This window comes from Elgaria multicarinata, chromosome 5, assembly GCF_023053635.1.
Source record: "Elgaria multicarinata webbii isolate HBS135686 ecotype San Diego chromosome 5, rElgMul1.1.pri, whole genome shotgun sequence".
NCBI lineage: Eukaryota > Metazoa > Chordata > Lepidosauria > Squamata > Anguidae > Elgaria > Elgaria multicarinata.
In genome coordinates, this window is record NC_086175.1 from 7,910,861 (window position 1) to 7,929,608 (window position 18,748).

General features: G+C 42.4%; 2 protein-coding genes across 2 annotated transcripts in view; both read right to left on the reverse strand.

Annotated features, from left to right (window-relative positions):
- Nucleotides 1-15,402, reverse strand: part of DGKH (diacylglycerol kinase eta) — a 134,061-nt gene extending 118,659 nt beyond the window's left edge. Inside the window, exon 1 of the mRNA XM_063125965.1 lies at nucleotides 15,261-15,402. The gene's annotated coding sequence lies outside the window, so the exon portion shown is untranslated. The remainder of the gene's footprint in view (nucleotides 1-15,260) is intronic.
- NAA16 (N-alpha-acetyltransferase 16, NatA auxiliary subunit) overlaps nucleotides 1-18,748 on the reverse strand; it is a 439,249-nt gene that overhangs the window by 147,437 nt on the left and 273,064 nt on the right. The gene's annotated exons all lie outside the window — the stretch shown is intronic.

Consider the following 18,748-nt stretch of genomic DNA (forward strand, 5'->3'; position numbering starts at 1 on the left):
AGTCCACTCCACGGATGAATTATTAGCATATCACCCAAGCACAACATGCAAATAATCATCTGTGGAGTGGACTATAAGGGCAGGGTTGGCTATTGTGTAGTCCGAATGCATCAGCCTAACCTTCCTCACAGGGTTGTGAGGATAAAAGGATTGGGGACCATGTATACCACCTTGGTGTCTTTTAAGGATGCAAATAAAATGCAACAGGGGAGGAATTGCATCCCATGCTTCTGCTGCTTATAAAGATTGTTAGCCAAGTTTATCTCTGTGATCTATTGCTATTTCTGTTCTGTCCATGAATGAGGAAATCCATCATAACCACCACCAGCATCTTTCACAGAACTTTTCTTTCATTTGGGGGAAAAATGGATACTTCTAAATCATGACTCTGGCAAAAATCCAAGCTAAAAACAATCAAATGCACCTTGTGAATGTTAAAAACCTTTTCTTCCAGTACAACGATTTCAATTCATTTTCTTCTAAGCAGTCAGCAAGAACTGTGAGTGTTACTAGTTACGAGAGACACCCAGCCAAGAAAATGTCACTGCACTGCTTGATATAAATGTACATGATCCTTCCTTTGAATAGGCTATGACAAAATGTTCAATATTCTCACTTCAATGCACATTTAACTGAGGGAATTATTTTAAGCTCATGATTTTCTTTCATGTAAAAATGGTTGCATGGCTAAGAGAAAGCAACCCATCCCCCCCCCCAACCCCAGCAAAGTGAACAAATATTATTGAAGACAAAGGGTTGGCTCAGACGTAATGCAAAATCGAGGTTTTGCATTTCATCAATGAGTCTCACACTTGTGCACATCATCTTCCATACCACCACCACCCTTCCCTCAACCACTCATTCCTTCTCACGCTTCCTCTTTTGTGGCAAATAGAAGTTTGCCATTACATCTGAATTGGGAAGCCGCAGTTTAGATCTGCCTCCGAAACAAGAACTGAAAACCACGATCTATCCAGGGCTCTATGCACATGCGTGCGCGCGCACGCACACACACACACAGACTCACACAGCACCAAATATAAATGTAATAAGTAACTCCTTTCATTCACTTCTGAGACTTCACCTGGTACCCACCCCCGTATATTTTCAAGCATATCTGCAACCAGAAGCACTAGAAGTTTGCTCTATTAACGAACCCGGTCTTATAGGATGTTGAATTATGTACAGGACCAAATTATGTCAATCACAGCCCTGACTAATATAACTGCACAAATAAGCACAAGATTCAACTATCTCAGTTTGCTAATAATCCTAGCCCTTTTCGGGCTTTCTGTATCCAAATAGGGCATATAGAGGAAAATAGTTGGCAGTTAGTGAGTTACTGAAATATTTTATAATAGATTTAGATGTAGTGGTAAAGCTGGAGCCAGACACCCATTCAGTTTGGCTTATCTAGTGATCCCTAGGGGTGCTTGGTTAGGGAGAGCAGTAAGGACTCCCTGAAGGGCCCCAGGGTGTATCACACTGGTGTTTTACAGAATCCTAACATATCTGTCACATTACAAACACTTGCGTGGAGCCAAATGAATAGTAAGATTCAACAGACCCTTAAGACAGAAAAATCTGATTCCCTCCCACCCCCCACTCCCAAAACTGTATCTGCCTAATGAGACAACAGGGTTATATTACTTTTACTCTTGAAGCAAAAAAATCTAGTTAAATGCTTCCTTTAGAAAACAAATTAGTATCAATTAATAAATGTTGAAATTAAGGGCAGTAGCCAATACAGTCACTGTGCAATATTGTTGCATCTGTGGGACCAACAGCTAGTGCAATAGAAAACTGTGCTTTATAAAGCAAGCCCAGAAATGAGCTGAAACACCCATTTCTGAAATGGGTGGGTCAGTGGATCTGCCGGCTCATTTCCAGTTGCTTCAAAAACTGCCAGCTTCCCGTTGCACTAGTGATGGGTCCACCAGTGTGTAGGCAGCATTCAGGGTTGGCCCTACCATGAAGTGGTAGGAAATGGGTGCAGCAGGCAGCAGAGTATGGGAAGAATGGTGCTGCGTGCACATGCATGGCCACCTTGCCAGTGCACTGCCTGTAAGTCTTTCCGCCTTCAGGAGCCACGCGGTGGCTGCGTGAGGTCGGGCAATCACGAGAAGACCTGGAAGTTCCAGGCTCTCTCGCTATACTTTGCCAGACACGCAGGTGCTGTGTGGCTCCTGAAAGTGGAAACAGCTTAAGGGCAGCCCGCTGGCGAGGCAGGCAGGCATGTCTGCTCCTGGAAAAGTAAGCTACCTTCCATACAAACTGGTCTAGAAATCTCATAGTTCAGAAAACAGTTGTAAAACTGCTAACTGGAAATAGGCATTATTCTAGCCCACCTCAAAGCCCTTAGTGGGATCTTTCTTAGAGGTCCTCCTCCACTGAATGGAGTGAGGTAGATGGCTATGGGCAGGAGGGCCTCTTCAGCGCTGGCCCAGTTACTTAGGAATAATCCATACCAGAGAAGCCCACGTGCCTTCCCCAATAACCTTATGATGCCAGCAGTTATTTTATTACTCAGTTTTAACACCGAAATAGGTTTTTGGGCTGCTATTACATTTTCATAGCTTTGTATTCTCATCTAATATTTCAACTGCATATTTCATTACCATCAAATTATATGATTATATTAACTAACTGATGTTAACACAGAAACAATTACATTTAATTATAACTATAATATTTAGAGCCAACCATCATTAGGTAAACATAATTTTGTATCAAACAGTTCTTAAACTGCCTTTAGAATCCCAGAGACAGGACTATTCTAACAGTTGTGAGGTTCGTTTAAAAACAAAGTGACATATTGAAAAATCTTTAATACAACGTAGTCATAGTACACAGTTAAAGCATTCTAAATAGCAAATGCTATTTAGATAAGAGTAACAAAACAATCAATCAATGGAAGACAAACATGTACTAACCATCTATTTACCCAACACACTTTGGCTTTGAATATTGCAGTCTTATGCATATCAGCAGTAAACAGTTCTCTGTCAAATGCTAAAGACCTTTTGAATTTCTGTCTTTCACTTAAAAGAAATAATGCTTCCGTGAGAATTTCATTCTCAGCAACACTGATTTTTTAAACTGAGATGTGTCTAAAAAAGGAGCACAGCAAATAACCCTACTAATCAGGAAATTCTGCATCTTATTGATTTGTATGGTCTTTCACTGGATTCTTTAGGTGCTCTAAGTTTTGAAAGAGCAGCACATTATTTGAAGTCTCATATCCTAAAATATGATTTTCAAGCTGATCACACTTCTGCCTGCTTGTCAAAACTTGCCCCCTGGTATGCTAAATTGCCTATTCATATGCCTTACCCTCAATATTTAAATAGTATAACTAATTCTAAGTGGAGATATGCATTTACAGCTCTTCGGTGCCAGTCAATGAACTCAGCAGTGATTCAGGGATGCTACCAATGGATCCCCATGGAGGAAAGAGTTTGTCCATGTGGATCTAATACAGCTGAAGATTTAACTCACTACCTGCTTGTCTGCCCAATTTATAAATATGTAAGAATAGCTTTGTTTAAAGACCTAGGTCTTATACCTAATAGGTCTCATTCATACTTGATTAAATTTTTATTGGGGGATATTACTCCATCCATTTCTGAAAAAGTAGCCTGTTTTGTTTTTAAAGCATCAATTTTAAGGAGGAAGTTTAATAATGATGACGATCAGGTTTTAAGTTGTGACTGAATAGAGTCTATAGAACGATGTTTTTGGATGATTTTAGTCTTGTAATGTAATCTTATATATTTGTAATATATTTGACTATTATTTGATTATATATATATGTGTGTGTGTGTGTGTGTGTGTGTGTGTGTAATGGCTCTGGCTACACAAATAAACTTCTTTATTACATTATTATTATTACTAACGTACTTATATTTACTGAATACTGTGATATGTACATTAACATCTCCACTACTGAACAATTCCATCAGCAAATGCACCACACCATATGCCAGTTTTCAGCTATGATTAACTGTACCAAAACAGCTAAAAATAGTATCTTACCACACTGACCATGCAAAACATTTACCAAATGCAAGCTATAGAATATTATTCTAATTCTCAGAAGTGTTTCAATAACACTATAAACAACCAAAGCCAGCATAAGCAGTCTGTTGAGCTATACTGACCAATCTGAGATAATGAAATACACATGCTTTGTTCTCTATTTTTAGCTGTAAGACAAACCCAATCCATGTAATTAAAACCTTCGCCTACAAATACGTTTACTCTTGTAAAGTGAAGCTTAATGTATGTATCTAATTTAAACAGAAGGGGTTATCCTGGTAAAAGAGCAGTTCCTCTGATGATCTCTCTCTCTCAGTGGTTTCTTGTAACCACAGGCCAACCATCAGTAGAGCAACATACAACAAGATAAACTGAAGAGGGGTTTTCTGTCTAAGTATAGCTACTTTTAAATAATGCATCATGAGTAAATAAAGTGTTTGTGAATAATTAATTAAAGCTTTTCTCTTCAACAAAGTTATATCAATGAAATGAAGATTTACGACTATTCTGGTTTCACTCTCATCAGATAAAGCAACACAACACAGATACAACAGATAAAACAATAATCCATGTGTTCTATATCATTATCAGGTGTTTCTATGAAGAGTAATTATCTTATGTGAACCGCCCAGAGAGCTTCGGCTATGGGGCAGTATACAAATGCAGATGATTGACTGCAGAGGCCACCAGTGAGGGAGGAAGCAGCAGCCAGGCACCTCTCCATCGGGCCTGGGTCCAGCTCCAGCTGAGAGCCTCCTCCCTCCTGCTACCAACTGTCTCTGCAGAGGCCACCAGTGAGGGAGGAAGCAGCAGCCAGGCACCTCTCCACCGTGCCTGGGTCCAGCTCCAGCTGAGAGCCTCCTCCCTCCTGCTACCAACTGTCTCTGCAGAGGCCACCAGTGAGGGAGGAAGCAGCAGCCAGGCACCTCTCCATCGGGCCTGGGTCCAGCTCCAGCTGAGAGCCTCCTCCCTCCTGCTACTAACTGTCTCTGCAGAGGCCACCAGTGAGGGAGGAAGCAGCAGCCAGGCACCTCTCCATCGGGCCTGGGTCCAGCTCCAGCTGAGAGCCCCCTCCCTCCTGCTACCAACTGTCTCTGCAGAGGCCACCAGTGAGGGAGGAAGCAGCAGCCAGGCACCTCTCCATTGGGCCTGGGTCCAGCTCCAGCTGAGAGCCCCCTCCCTCCTGCTACCAACTGTCTCTGCAGAGGCCACCAGTGAGGGAGGAAGCAGCAGCCAGGCACCTCTCCATCGGGCCTGGGTCCAGCTCCAGCTGAGAGCCCCCTCCCTCCTGCTGTCAACTGTAACTGCTGAACTTTACAACTAAGATTGTAGTGCCTGAATTTCCTTTCCTTTCCCCCCTCCTCCTCCTCCCTCCCAATCCCCTTTCCTTTTGTGTCATGTCTTTTAGATTGTAAGCCTCTGAGCAGGGACTGTCAAGAAATACTTTTGTAAGCCGCCGTGAGAGCCTTTTTTGGCTGAATGGCAGCATAAAAATCCTTAAATAAATAAATAAATAAATAAATAAAAAATGATGATGATGATGATGATGATGATGATGATAATGATAATAAACACCAAGTCCACAATACAAACATTTAACTTAATTGCCAGAAAAATATTGGTATATAAAAAGGTTTGCAATATGAGTGTCCAATGGTTTCAGGAAAAATATATTTCTATAGCATCATTTTATTTTTTGCAAATACATGTTCCTGCAGTCTTCATACAAAATCATGCAGTTGGCACAGAAGTTGGAAATACACATTTTGTAGCTTCAATGGTCTCCTCAGAACTCAGCCAAATAGCATTCCCCCATTACCTAACCCATCAGGCATAGTATCATTGAAACTGGGTTCGGACGACACAATAGTAAACAGCTGATTAAATAGTCCCCCGTTGCTTCGTCAACCGTTGACTACTGTGTCATCTGCTGAGCCTTTTCCACGCCACGGTTGGTTATTTCCCCCAAATAACCAATGCAAATAATCAATGGTGTGCAGAGTTGACTATCTGCACAACTGTTGATTATTGTGTCGTGTGTTGGGCTCCGCAGAAACCCCGGGCACTTTTGCCCAGCAGAGCTCTATAGGCATGTGAAATAATCCTGTCCAGGGAAGCACGTGGAGAGCCGCCAATCACACCGTCCCTTGATGGGGCGCTGCGATCCGTGGTTCCCCACGTGCTTCCTATGTGCACCTGATGTCCCTGGGTGGGGCACCACCAATCACGGCACCCCACATTCCCAGGGACATGAACGTCTCTTACCCACCCATCCTGACCTGCAATCCATCTGGATATTGACTCTTTACATCCCCATGAGCCAATATCTAAATGGATCATGGGGCAGAGGGGGCTAAGGATGTCTCCCACAGCTTGACATGTAACATCAAACCACGGGAGATATCCTTCCGCCGAAAGCGTTCTCCTGTACCCTGCCGTCAGCAGGAGTTCCTAGAGTCCCCCATTCCCATTCTTCAGTACTTTGTGGAGAATGATGGCAGGGCACAGGAGGAGAGCGTCCGCCTGTGACCCACTCTCCATTCACCATTTGTGCATCTCAGGACGGTGCAGAGAGTCTTCTCTCTTCACGCTGACCCGGAGAGGCACAAATAGCAAAGGAGGGTGTGGTGGAGGCATGTCAGGAGAGCATCTGTCTCCACCACACCCTCCGTTTGTCATTGGTGGATATGGGATGTGTGAAGGAGGATGCTGTCAGAAGAGCTGAAGAGGTCTTCATGGTAGAGTGGAGAACTGCCCTGCCCTCCTCTTTGGTCAGCAAGACCACTCATCAACACACACGCTTCCAACAAAAAATGGGATGGTTTGATATAGTGCAATGACAGCAATACATGGGATGGAGGAGCGACTTTATTGTGCATTGAGGGGGGGAACCCCCAGACTTTCCCCACTCCAAAATAAGACAGAAAAGGGAGGGGAAGAGGCAGGATGAGCGCAGGACAGGAACATCATGTGAGCACTGCTAGAGATGTGACGGCCCGAAAAAAACCCAGAAAAATTCAGGGGGAAACTGGTTTTTTCCCGAAACCTCTTTTAGTTTTCTCCAAAAAATTGAAAAAAATGAAGTAAAAACGGATTTTGGGATGTTTTATTTTAGCATGATGAATAAAATGTTTAAGACAAAGTGTTCAGATATTTACTTCTCCAAATGATTTCTAAAAACTACAGTATCAGATTATTACAATGTCTGTGCACCAAGGACAAGCAAGTCCTAGGTTGCAAACTGAGACTATAACTCTCAAATGCAAGAGCAAGATGCATATCTGCCTCTAGGGGGCAGCACTGCCATTGAAACAAAGACGGAAACTGATAGTGATAGCTATAGCTCAGGAAATGAGTCTGATTAAATTTCATGCATATTCATTGAACCTTGGTTCCCCCCCTTTTTCTCAGTTCTTTTTATGGGAATGGGTGCTTTATGTCTTGACACTAGAGGACTAGTGGAAACATAAATAATTTTCTTTGTTACTAATGTTGGTGGTTTCTTCTGTTATTTTTTTAAATTGTTTTTTGCCTGCTCCTCATAAACTGGCAGAACCAAAGAGGTTCCTTACAGTTCAGGTGTTCCTAACTGTTCAGGAGCTTGTAGCTCCATTTGTTACCAATTTTTTTTTAATTTTTTTTTTTTAAATTCAATTTGGAAATATGTTCAAATTTGTAAATTCAATTTGTAATAATAGTTTGAATACGCTGTACTTTTAATATACCAAATGTAATAATTTTATGCCAAACCAACTTGGACATAATTACATTTTATGTTCCTAAAGTAACAATTGACTTTCAATCTGTAAAAAGTGGTAATATTGCATTATTTCTATTTTTCCAAAAATTTCCGTTTCCCCCCCCCCAAAAAAAAACCGGGGCGGAAACCGGGGTTTTTTCCATGGCTTCAAAATTTCCAGAAATGTAACCACTACCAGTTTTGCTGGGCTGCTCCTCTTCTGAGCATCAAGCTCCATGGCTTCCTGGTTCTAGGCCTGCGTGGAGCAGCTAAACAGACTTTGCCTTAATGATGAATAGCAGTAGCCGCCACCTCATCGGGGGCATTTTGAATGGTCAGAACTTGTTGTTCATGCTTATTCCTGAATAATCCAGTCCTTCTTACTTGTGAATAAACATGTGTGAGCTGGATTTTTGTACTGTGCACCAGGTTCCAAAGCCTGATTTTCTATGTGGCTCTGAGTATAACGTCATTATTATTTTGGGTGGATTTCATCCCCCAAAATTGCACTCATGATCTTAAAAGTCACTTGATTCTCTGTGCAATGAAACATTGGTAAAATAGGAGAATGTGGGTCCAAATAAGTGCTTTTGTGTGGCTGTGCGAATTCTCCTCGCCCCCCACCCTCGTTTGCACTCATGGGGCAGTATCCAACAGTGACATTCCGCAAACTCAAATAGCATTAGCAGAGCCCTGCTGGATCTTTCCATTGTGCAAGCAGTTGCCCATTACTATTGCGCAACTAACTATGCAAGCAGTTACACAACAGTCACACAACAAAGCACATTGCACAACGGGTACAAGTAGTTGCATAACCCATGCAAAATGAGCAAAGGGTTGCACAATGCATTGCACAAGCATAACTACACAAGCATAACTTTAGTTGGATTCTTCTCTTGCACATAATGAAAACCTAGTTTCCACTAGTGGAACATCATTTGCACTAACAGAATGACACAGTTGGCAATGACACCTTAACACTGCATTCACTTTCCTTCTCTGTGGAATGTGGGTTATTGCTAGAACAAAAAATGTGGTTCCGAACGAGTTCCTTTGTAAATACTGTTATTATTACTACTACATGCAAACTGGGGATTGTAGATAATCCCTGAATTTGCCACTAGGTTCCAAATACTGTTTTCTTTGCAGATCTGATGATGATGATGATCTTCGTCATGTGTGTGGAGTGGAGTGGATTCCCCCCTCCATTGCTTTACCAGACCACTGGTTTAGCGTGATGAGCAAACACAGTGTTTGAGAAATGGTCACTATTAAAACATTATGTGCGTAGACTTTAATGTAAGTGTTTGTATTGCACCGAGGTACTTTAAATAGGGTTACTTTTAAGTATAATTTAAAACAATCCAAATATTTAAAAAGTTTAAAATCCTAATTAAATTAAATAAATTGATTTATTTTTAAAAAAATCCATTTTAAAAAAAACATTGGTTTTTTATCAACCTTCTATTACTACTCATTCAAAATCCCCATGTCTGGGATCCAAAGAATTCCACACATTTTGCATGTGAAGGGGTGGCAGTAATGCAAGGCGGAGGCATAAAGGATTGCAGCTCAAAAGACACTGGAAAAGCCCTGGCATTACATACAAATCACTACAAGTGGCCCCTTAATGTAGCAGCCAAAGTCCTTTCTAAACTTCACTATGTCCATTCTCACACATCCAGGCTAAGAAACAGGATCTCATCCAAGATACATGGAGCTCATAAAATAACATTTCAAACTTTGAACCCTATAGATCCAAACAGAACTATATCCATTGGACAATAGTAGCATACTTCAATGGAGAAGTAGTAAGGAATACCAAGAATTCCCTAAGTAAACTTAACAGTTTTTCATAAAGGCTCTTTTCCTTTTAGAGGGTATTCAAGAGGAAATTTATTACTCTGTTAACTACATGTTACAGTCGTTTTTCTTCAATACGGGAAATAAGCAATTATTTTTGAAAAAGTAAGCAGACAACAAAAACTATAGTCACAATACAAATGTAGTACACCTACTTATATAAATCAAATTTGAGTTGGGGTATAATCACACCTCAAAGCTACAATAAAGCATTGTGGTTAGAATGCTGGACTGGAGAGAACCATGTATGCCATCTTGAGCTCCTCAAAGGAAATGTGGGATACAACTGTAGTAATACATAACGAAGTAAATTGCACTTACTAGAAGGCAAGTTATACAGAAAGCAGTGACAAATACTTTCTAATAAATGCAGAAAAGGCTTGTACATATCTCACTTTATTAATCTGAGATCTGATTGTCTGAACCGAACCAATGACTACAAGAGATAGGAAGTCAGGGCAAACAATGTTTTGTATACTGACTGTTTCACCACGAAGATTGTAATACGATTAGATAAAATACGATTTCTAGAAAAGAAAATATCTAATATTTACAGACATAGCAGGAAAGCTGATAAATCTCTCTTGTGGTTACTTCCAGTTCCCAAGTCACCCCATTACCCAACATGTGCAAAATGACCTATTTTTCAATCAGGTTGCAAAAGAAATAACACTTCTTGCTTATACACACTGTCCTAATCTGAAATAGCTATTCACCAGCTGCATCAGACCACTCCTACTTACACACCAAAATCCAAACTTGGGTGCCAACTATGGCAAAGGTATTACCAGTTTTAACAACAACAGCACATGTCATCACCTACCAACAATTTACACTGGCCGAAAAGGAATTCTATACCTAAAAGTGTGAATGGACATAAACCAGGCAGTAAAAATTGAACTAATTTAAAATTCAGTGCCATATACCAAATCAAATGGGAATGTACAGTATATAAATAGCCCTGAATATTCTCTCTGACCTTAAAGTCACTAAACACAAGCAAATAATTCCAGGGGCAGCAGGAATTAGAAAATGTGGCAGGCATAGAAGGCCACCTCAGGGACTGGCCCACTCCCACCCATGGGGCCATTATCACCAACTGCTCTGTGGGAAGGGTTCCAGGAGAGAAGCAGGCAGGCCAAAAAGGTCTCTGAGGTGCCGGCTCCAGCGGCTTTCCCCCCTCGCCCCCCACCCCACAGCTATTATCACCAACTGTCCTGTGGAAAGCATCCTTATGGATGGTTATATTTTAGTACTGGTCCCCCCCCACACCTATTTTATCAGTGTATCTTTGTGTTATTTGTAAGCCAACCTGGAAAGTTTTGTATCCTGAAATGCAGAAAACAAATAATATGTATAAGGATTAACGTAATTGCTCCCTGTTTGGTGTGACAGTAATCGATTAGTATTTATTCTTTGCTCCAGTGAATGTACATTACATTTAGACTGTGTATTACATTCATGTTTTAAACCACAGCAATTAGAATAAATTGTCTGCATTCCTGTTATTATAAGTTAAAACATAAGTAGAGCCAAACGGATCAGACCGAGGGTGCAGAATTGACTCCAATGTCCTGTTTCTAACAGTGGCCAGTCAAGTGCCTTCAGGAATCCTTTATCATAGAATCATAGAATAGTAGAGTTGGAAGGGGCCTACAAGGCCATCGAGTCCAACCCCCTGCTCAATGCAGGAATCCACCCTAAAGCACCCATGGCAGATGGTTGTCCAAGACATGAAAGCAATATTGTTTCATCCCAAGCAGCTGGTATTCAGGGATAGACTATCTCTTAATATGGCAGCTCCATTTAGCTATTATGGCTAATGCCCTTTGATACACCTCATCCTTGCACAAATATGCACAATCCCCTTTTCCTAATCCCTTTAGGGATTATTTTACACCTTTCCGGTTCACTTTAATCATTCTGATTAAGAAATCTCCTGCTTACAAGTAACCCAAGTGCTCTCCAGTAAAACCTTTAAAAGTTATTAGTCATTTAACTGCGTTCGGACAACACGATAGTCCATGCGGAGTTGACTCACTCATCCTCCTCCCTCCGCCCTTCAGTCCTTCTGCTAGGATCCCTTCAGCCATTGCTGCCAAAAGTCTATCCTGATGGCTGAACCAGAGTAGCCGCTTCCGCTTTTACCACTTTTGCCTTGCGACTCTGTAGCTGCCAAAATAACCAACAGTTCCCTCCACACAACACGATAACCAACAGTGGTTCAAATAGCTAACTCTGCACAGCACTGGTTCTTTGCGTAGTTTATTTCAGCCAAATAACCAACAGTTAGTGAAAACACCTCCCACCACACAACACGATAACCCACGGTAGGTTAAATAACCATTGACTATTTAAACCACCGTTGGTTATCGTGTTGTCTGAACCCATTCATACTTATTTTAGATAGTTGTGGGCTAAAAATGGTGGGGAGGGTTTTAGTAAAGCTTTACTGGCTGGATGTTCAGAAGCATTTCTTACAGCTGGTGACCAAGCACTCTTTTTGCACTTCCATATGTGATACATTAAAAAAAACATTTAAAAAATCTCTGTATTTTTCACAACTATCGTTTGAATGTAACACCTTCAATATTGTTCTCTTCTCTATCTTGCAAAAATATTCACATCTGCATACTAGACCAAGAAAAGCTCAAAAATGCTTTTCATGTCAACTGTGAAAGTACCTCAGGTTTTTTTCATACCAACAGTACACCAAAAAGTTATCACACACACATACATTTTTAGAATGTGCTGAGAATACAACATACTGGAAATGTAATGGTAAATTTCAAGTAATTAGACAATAAAATTAATTCATTATACTAACAAAACTTTGTTTTCAAAGCCAGTTAGAAATTTCCTCAGAAAATATTTGTAGCTTGTTCTCTGTTTAATAGTAATTTCTTTTGTACCAAACTTCAGAATATTGATTAATACAATAAACTGGCAAAATGCCCTGCTTATGATGCGTAAGACGCGTATGCAGGGGATTGCAAGGGCCCCGGGCAGGAGTGGAGAAGAGTCTAGTGTCTATCCTATACAGAGACACACATATTACAAACACACACTGGAGACCCCGCCAGTGAACAATGAATGGGCCAGCCAGTGGCTGAGAGCAGAACTTTTTTCCCTCCGCATAAAATGTACAACAACCATTCCTTAATAAGTGAGAAAATAAAGGGAGACAAGCAGTAATGAACGGAACCTGCTCCCTGTGCTTGCTGACACCACTCCCAAGAATCAAGCCTGCATTGCCCCATCCTGGATTCTCTTTTTTGGTCATGCCAGAATGCAACAGGGGAGTGGCTATATAATACTACTTAATGAACATAGCAAGTCATTTATACTATAGAATTCTGATCTGTTCAAAATCTTCTTGTTCAGATAGTGGCCCATTCATCCTAGCCATTTTAAATGTTTGTGCTGAGTATGTTTGTGCTGAGTTGCTAACCATTACATTGTTCTTATTTTCAGAAAAGGGCCAGTTGTTGACCCTTGTGTTTAAAAACAACCTGTGATGGTAAAATTTTCTCATAAAATCTCAATTGAACAAACTATTAGTTGAGCAGTAGCCATTTTAAACAAGGCCCTTCCACAGCAAAGAAAAAAAGCAAAAGCAAAAAAAAAAGCGCTAATCAGCCAGTTCAAGTTGCGCAAAGTTGTTTTCCAATGTTACTTTCAAAAGCATTCAGGAAACCCATTTGGTCAAACTACATTTCATCCTATTTGCCTTCTACAGCATCAAATTGCTACAGATAGTATATCTACTATGATTTTAATTGGTCCCAGCCACCCTGAGACACAGTGATATATTGGCACCATGCAAACAGAGAGAAGGGAAGATATGAGAGGTGTACAAAATTATGCATGGTATGTAGAATGTGGACAGGGAAACATTTCCCCCCCTCTTTCAAAATACTAGAACCCGGGGTCATCCCATGAAGCTGATTGGTGGGAGATCCACTACAAATAAAAGGAAGTACTTCTTCACACAGCGCATAGTTAAATTATGGAACTCATTACCACAAGATGTAGTGATGGCCACCAATTTGGATGGCTTCAAAAGGGGGTTGGATAAATTCCTGGAGGCAAAGGCTATCAATGGCTACTAGCCCTGATGGTTGTGTGCTATCTCCAGTACTCGAGGCAGCTGTGTGCACTAGTTGTTGGGGAACATGGGTGGGAGGGTGCTGTTGCACCATGTCCTGCTTGTTCATCCCTGGCCGATGGGCTGGTTGGCCACAGTGTGAACAGAGTACTGGACTAGATGGACCCTTGGTCTGATCCCGCATCAGGGCACTTCTTATGTTCTTATGAAATGGCATGAAGCTTGAATGAGGTAGCATGGACCACAGCAATCACCACAGGATATAAGTGCATGCACTGCAATGTGCTACTCAAGCCAGGGGTGGGAACATGATCAAATATCTCAATGTAGCGAGCACTTGAACAAACCAAACAGGAAGAAGTCGTGCCAAAAGAGGGCCTGGATCTTAGAAGGGTCACATTTTACTTTGACTGCGAGGGGAAGTGATGTACAGTACTTTAAACTATCATGCTACAAATGCTGCACTAACTCTAAAGGCTGCCCTTGGAGCACAATTATCCCTGGTGATGTACAAAGGAATATTTGTCCCCTCTCCTGCAGTATAAACAGTCCTTTATATTAAGTTACTTTATACCGCCACAGTTTTAATGGTGCTTTAAGAAACAGTGACCTGAGGAGGAACCAAACAAGACGAACAAGATCTGAGACGCAAGGAGCGCTCACCTCCCTGAACCTAAGAGGACTGGGTTGTTTTTGAAAATGAGCAAGAGATGTATGTTAAGTACTCCTCGTTTCCTCTGAATTATCTTATTCCTGTTCTGTTGACACCTACAAGGAACAAACGCACTCAGGAACCCACAAAAAGTAGGCAGCATAAATGGTAGATAAATAAGGAGCACCTCTTCCAAAGGTGTTCTCCACCTGAACTTTGGGAAACAGCGGCCAGGTTCAACAGGGCCCTCCGAGAGTGTTTGCAGCCGCGGTAAGGAAGAGCTGAAGCGGCTTGTTTGGACAGATCCAGCTCGCAGCTTCCCCGTCAAGCTTGGAGGGAGGCGACAAGGAAACAGAAGCCGCTGGCAGGAGGGCTGAAGCTTTTCCGCTTTTCCTCCGGAGCGAGGGCGGCAAAGCTCCCGTCTCTCCGCCACACCAGGCAGGCAGGCAGGCAGGCAGGCAGGCGGAGGGAAGGAGGGAGGGAGGGAGACAGATGTGGATGCAGCTGGAAGGGCGAGGATGAAGAGGAGCGGAAGAGATCCAAGCCTCCCACCCCACCCGGGCCGGGGAGGGAAAGGAACAAGGAAGCCGCAGCCCGCTCTTTCCCCCGAGAAGAGGGACCCTTACAACGACGCGCGCCTGCTTCCCCCTCGCTGCCTTGGCGAGTCGCTAACATGTCTTTGGGGCGCTTTCCAAGAGCCCGTCCGGGTTTCCCCATCTCCGACGCGGCTCGCTCAGCGGCGGCGGCGCCTCCGCCTCCGCCGCCACTACACCCAGCCCCGCTCCTGGCTCTGCGCCGGAGGCGGAAAACCCCCGCGCGCCCTCCCGCCCGCCCGCGCGCCGCGCTGCGCTCTCGCCCACCTTGCTCCGGATCTGGCCCGAGGTGGAGACTTTGCGGATGAGTTTCTGGGGGCCCTCGTGCTCCCCTTCGCTGTCCGAAGACTCCTCTCCCGGCCCCGCGGCCGACGGCGACGCCGACCCCGAGTCCCCCGGCGGCTGCGCTTGGATCTCGGCTGCGCTCAGCCCCGCCTCGGCCCCGGCCATCTTCTCCTCCGACTCCTGAGAAGGAAAGCAAGAAAGCGCGCTGAGCCCGGGCTGCGGCGGCGGCAGGAGCAGCAGCAGCAGCCTCTCCTCGCTCCCTCCCTCCCTCCGCTTCCTTCCCTCCTCCTCCTCCTCCTCGCCACTTGCTCTTCCCGGGGCGGAGATGGAGGAGGTGGCGGGGATCAAAGTGAGGAGGAGCCGCCGCCGCCGCCTGAGACCCGCCCCGCTTAGTTTGGCCGCTGCCGCCATCTTCCACCGCCTCCCCTCAGGAGAGGGGCGACAGCCGAGGGTATGCCGCGCAGGCAGACCCCTCTTCCTTCCCCCACCCATGGCAGTTTGGGGGCACTTGGGGGCCCGGGCAGTGGGAGGCACACGTCTGTAAGAAACGGTGGGAGCTTGGGGGTTTCCAGATAAGAGTGTGAACCCCAACTAGAAAGGGTCTTCGGTGGTTATTGGCAAGAAATGGGGTAGGAAAGGTGGTTTGTTTGAGCGTCCCTGAATGAGAAAAAATATTCTGATTTATTTATTGCATTTCTAAACCGCCCCATAGCTGGTTTATAAAGTTTTAAAACTTTTAAATACGTACATTTTTTTTAAAAAAAACCTATTTACATAAAACACACAAATACGCAAAGACAACAAATCTAAAAACAACTCTGAACAGTCAACAAATCCAGGGCTGCTTAAAAACTCATCACATACTGCTAAAAGCCTGAGAGAGAGAAATATACGTCTTAACCTGGCACCAAAAAGATAATAATGTTGCCACCAATACTACTAATAATCATCCCTTCAGAGACAAAACTTGCAGAGGATTAAACTGTCCTTAAATTTTAGGGTCTCTGGTGAGGGTCGTTTAAGAACAAGTGTTTAGTCAATAAATTCCTATTGAAATCAATGCAACTTGGTGAAGGAATGGAACTAAGAATAAGGCACTAAGGAGATGAAATGGTTTAATCTGGAATAAGGCTAGACCTAAGGTTTATCCCAGGATCATTCCGGGTTCGTCCCTGCCTGAGCTCTGGATGCCCTGTGTGGCACTTAGATGAACAGGTTTGACCCCAGGACAATCCTGGGATAAACCTTAGGTCTAGCTATGGCCTAACTTTCCTGTCCTTTCTCACTTCCTTTCTCCCAGAAATTGGTGAAGACCTTTCTTTTTAAGAAGGCCTTCTGTGTCGAATTTTTTTTTAATCAGCTCCTACTTAATATTTTAAATATTTTTGATTGGAGGGATGTTTCTATGTGTTAAATTATTGCCTTTGGAGATAAGGTATGATATAAATGCTTTTAAATAAATAATAAAGGCCTGCACTGAACAGGGGGTTGGACTAGATGGCTTTATAGGCGCCTTCCAATTCTATCTACCTCCACTATTCTATAAGTCTATCCTATTCACACTTACCTCGGAGTAAGCTCCACTGAACTCAATGGACCTACATCAGAAGAGACATGCAAATAATTGTAATGATACTTTTTTCCAGTCTTTCCGTATGAGAGCATACTCATATTCCTATGTCTTAAAACAATCCGTTCAATGATCCCTCAACTGAATGGGGGAAAGTATTAAGTAGCCACCATTCTACTCTTAAGTAGTAAACACCTCAGATACCCACAAATGCAATTAAAATTTGGTTTTTATTGAACTGTAAATCCAAAATATAATCGTTGGATTCTAGGGCACATTTATAAAGGAAGCACAAAGTGGGGGACAGTAAGTTCAAAATAATAAATACAAAAATATTAAAATGAATCCTGGCAAGTTGGAGGCATTGTAGTTTCATGGTTTCCAGGTCGAGGAAGTTAGCGTCCAACTTGTTCTGGATTGGGTTACATTCCTCCTGAAGGAAAACAGCTTAGGGGTGTTTCACCAGAAGCCCAAATAGCCTCGGTGGCCTAGAGCACCTTTTACCAGCTTCAACTGGTTCACCATCTGCAGCCTTTCTTCAATAGGATAGCCCTGCCAGAGTGAATCATGCTCTGGTAACATCCAGGTTTAATTATTGTAATGCAATAAATTCAGGGCTGGCCCTGAATACAGTTTAGAACATGCAAAACTCAGCAGCTATAATTCTGACTTGTTCACCTTGATGGAACCATATTACACCATTCTTAAGAAATTGCATTGGCTCTCTATTCACTATCCATTCCAATTCAAGGTGCTATTCATCTTTAAAGCCATAAAAGTCTTGGGGCACAAAGACCACATCCTCCCATATTATCCTACCTGTGCATAAAGATCTTCAGAGGAAGTTCTTCTACAAACACCATCAGCGGGAGAAATAGACTATGGCCATTTCTACACCCGCCTTTTTCCCCCGTGTTCGTCCCTGTGCATCCAAATGACACACAGGGGATCCCAGGAGCAGGCCTCTCGAAGGAGATACAATTGGTGCCAACTTACAGGCTTTTTTTGGCACCAATTTGAATGTTCCTTTTTGCCCATGTATTTTAACATTTTTAAATTAAAGCATCTTTTATTTTTAAATTGTTTTTTGATGATTTGCTGGTTGAAGAGGTTTTTTTGGTTGTTGATTTGTTTCTTAACTGTTGTTTTTAAATGGATACCGTTGTTTTTATACTGTTTATGTTTTTGATGGTTTTAAATTTTGTCTACTTTTTAATGTTCACTGTTTTTAACTTTTGTAAACCGCCCAAAGAGCTTCGGTTATGGGGCGGTATATAAATGTAATAAATCAAATCAATCAAATCAGATTAGTAGTTCTATAGTTTTTATATTGGACTTATTATTTGTTGCCTTGGAATCCCTTGTGGAAGAAGGACGGTGTATACATTTTAAACATCAATAAACAAATACCTTTTATTTTTATAGTTTCACACACACACACACACTTTATCCACTTAAGACTTTTCAGAAGAGATTATGTAGGGAAATTCTCACTTGAGTCCCCTAAATTCTAAATAACTGGATTAAATGCTAATATATAGCCATGCTTTAATATTCATTAACAGATGCTGTTCTAACATGAGATGAATAGAATAAAAGTGATTAACACAAATCTTCATGATGCTTATGATGACGTTTACTATATTTGCTTAAAATGTTCATCCTCTAGATAGGCAGACCCTAACACACTCTAATGTACACATATATGTACAACACTGAATGATATATTTTTAATCATCATGTTTTCATAGCCTGAGAAGCATACTTTCTAATCCCAGCATTCAATGAAGCGCTTGACTGGGACTGTAGTTTAGCCATTAACTCTTTCCCAGGCAAGTCACTGTTTCATATCCAATGCTGTCCACCCATCAGTGAAATGGAAGCTGCTGGTGGAACCCTC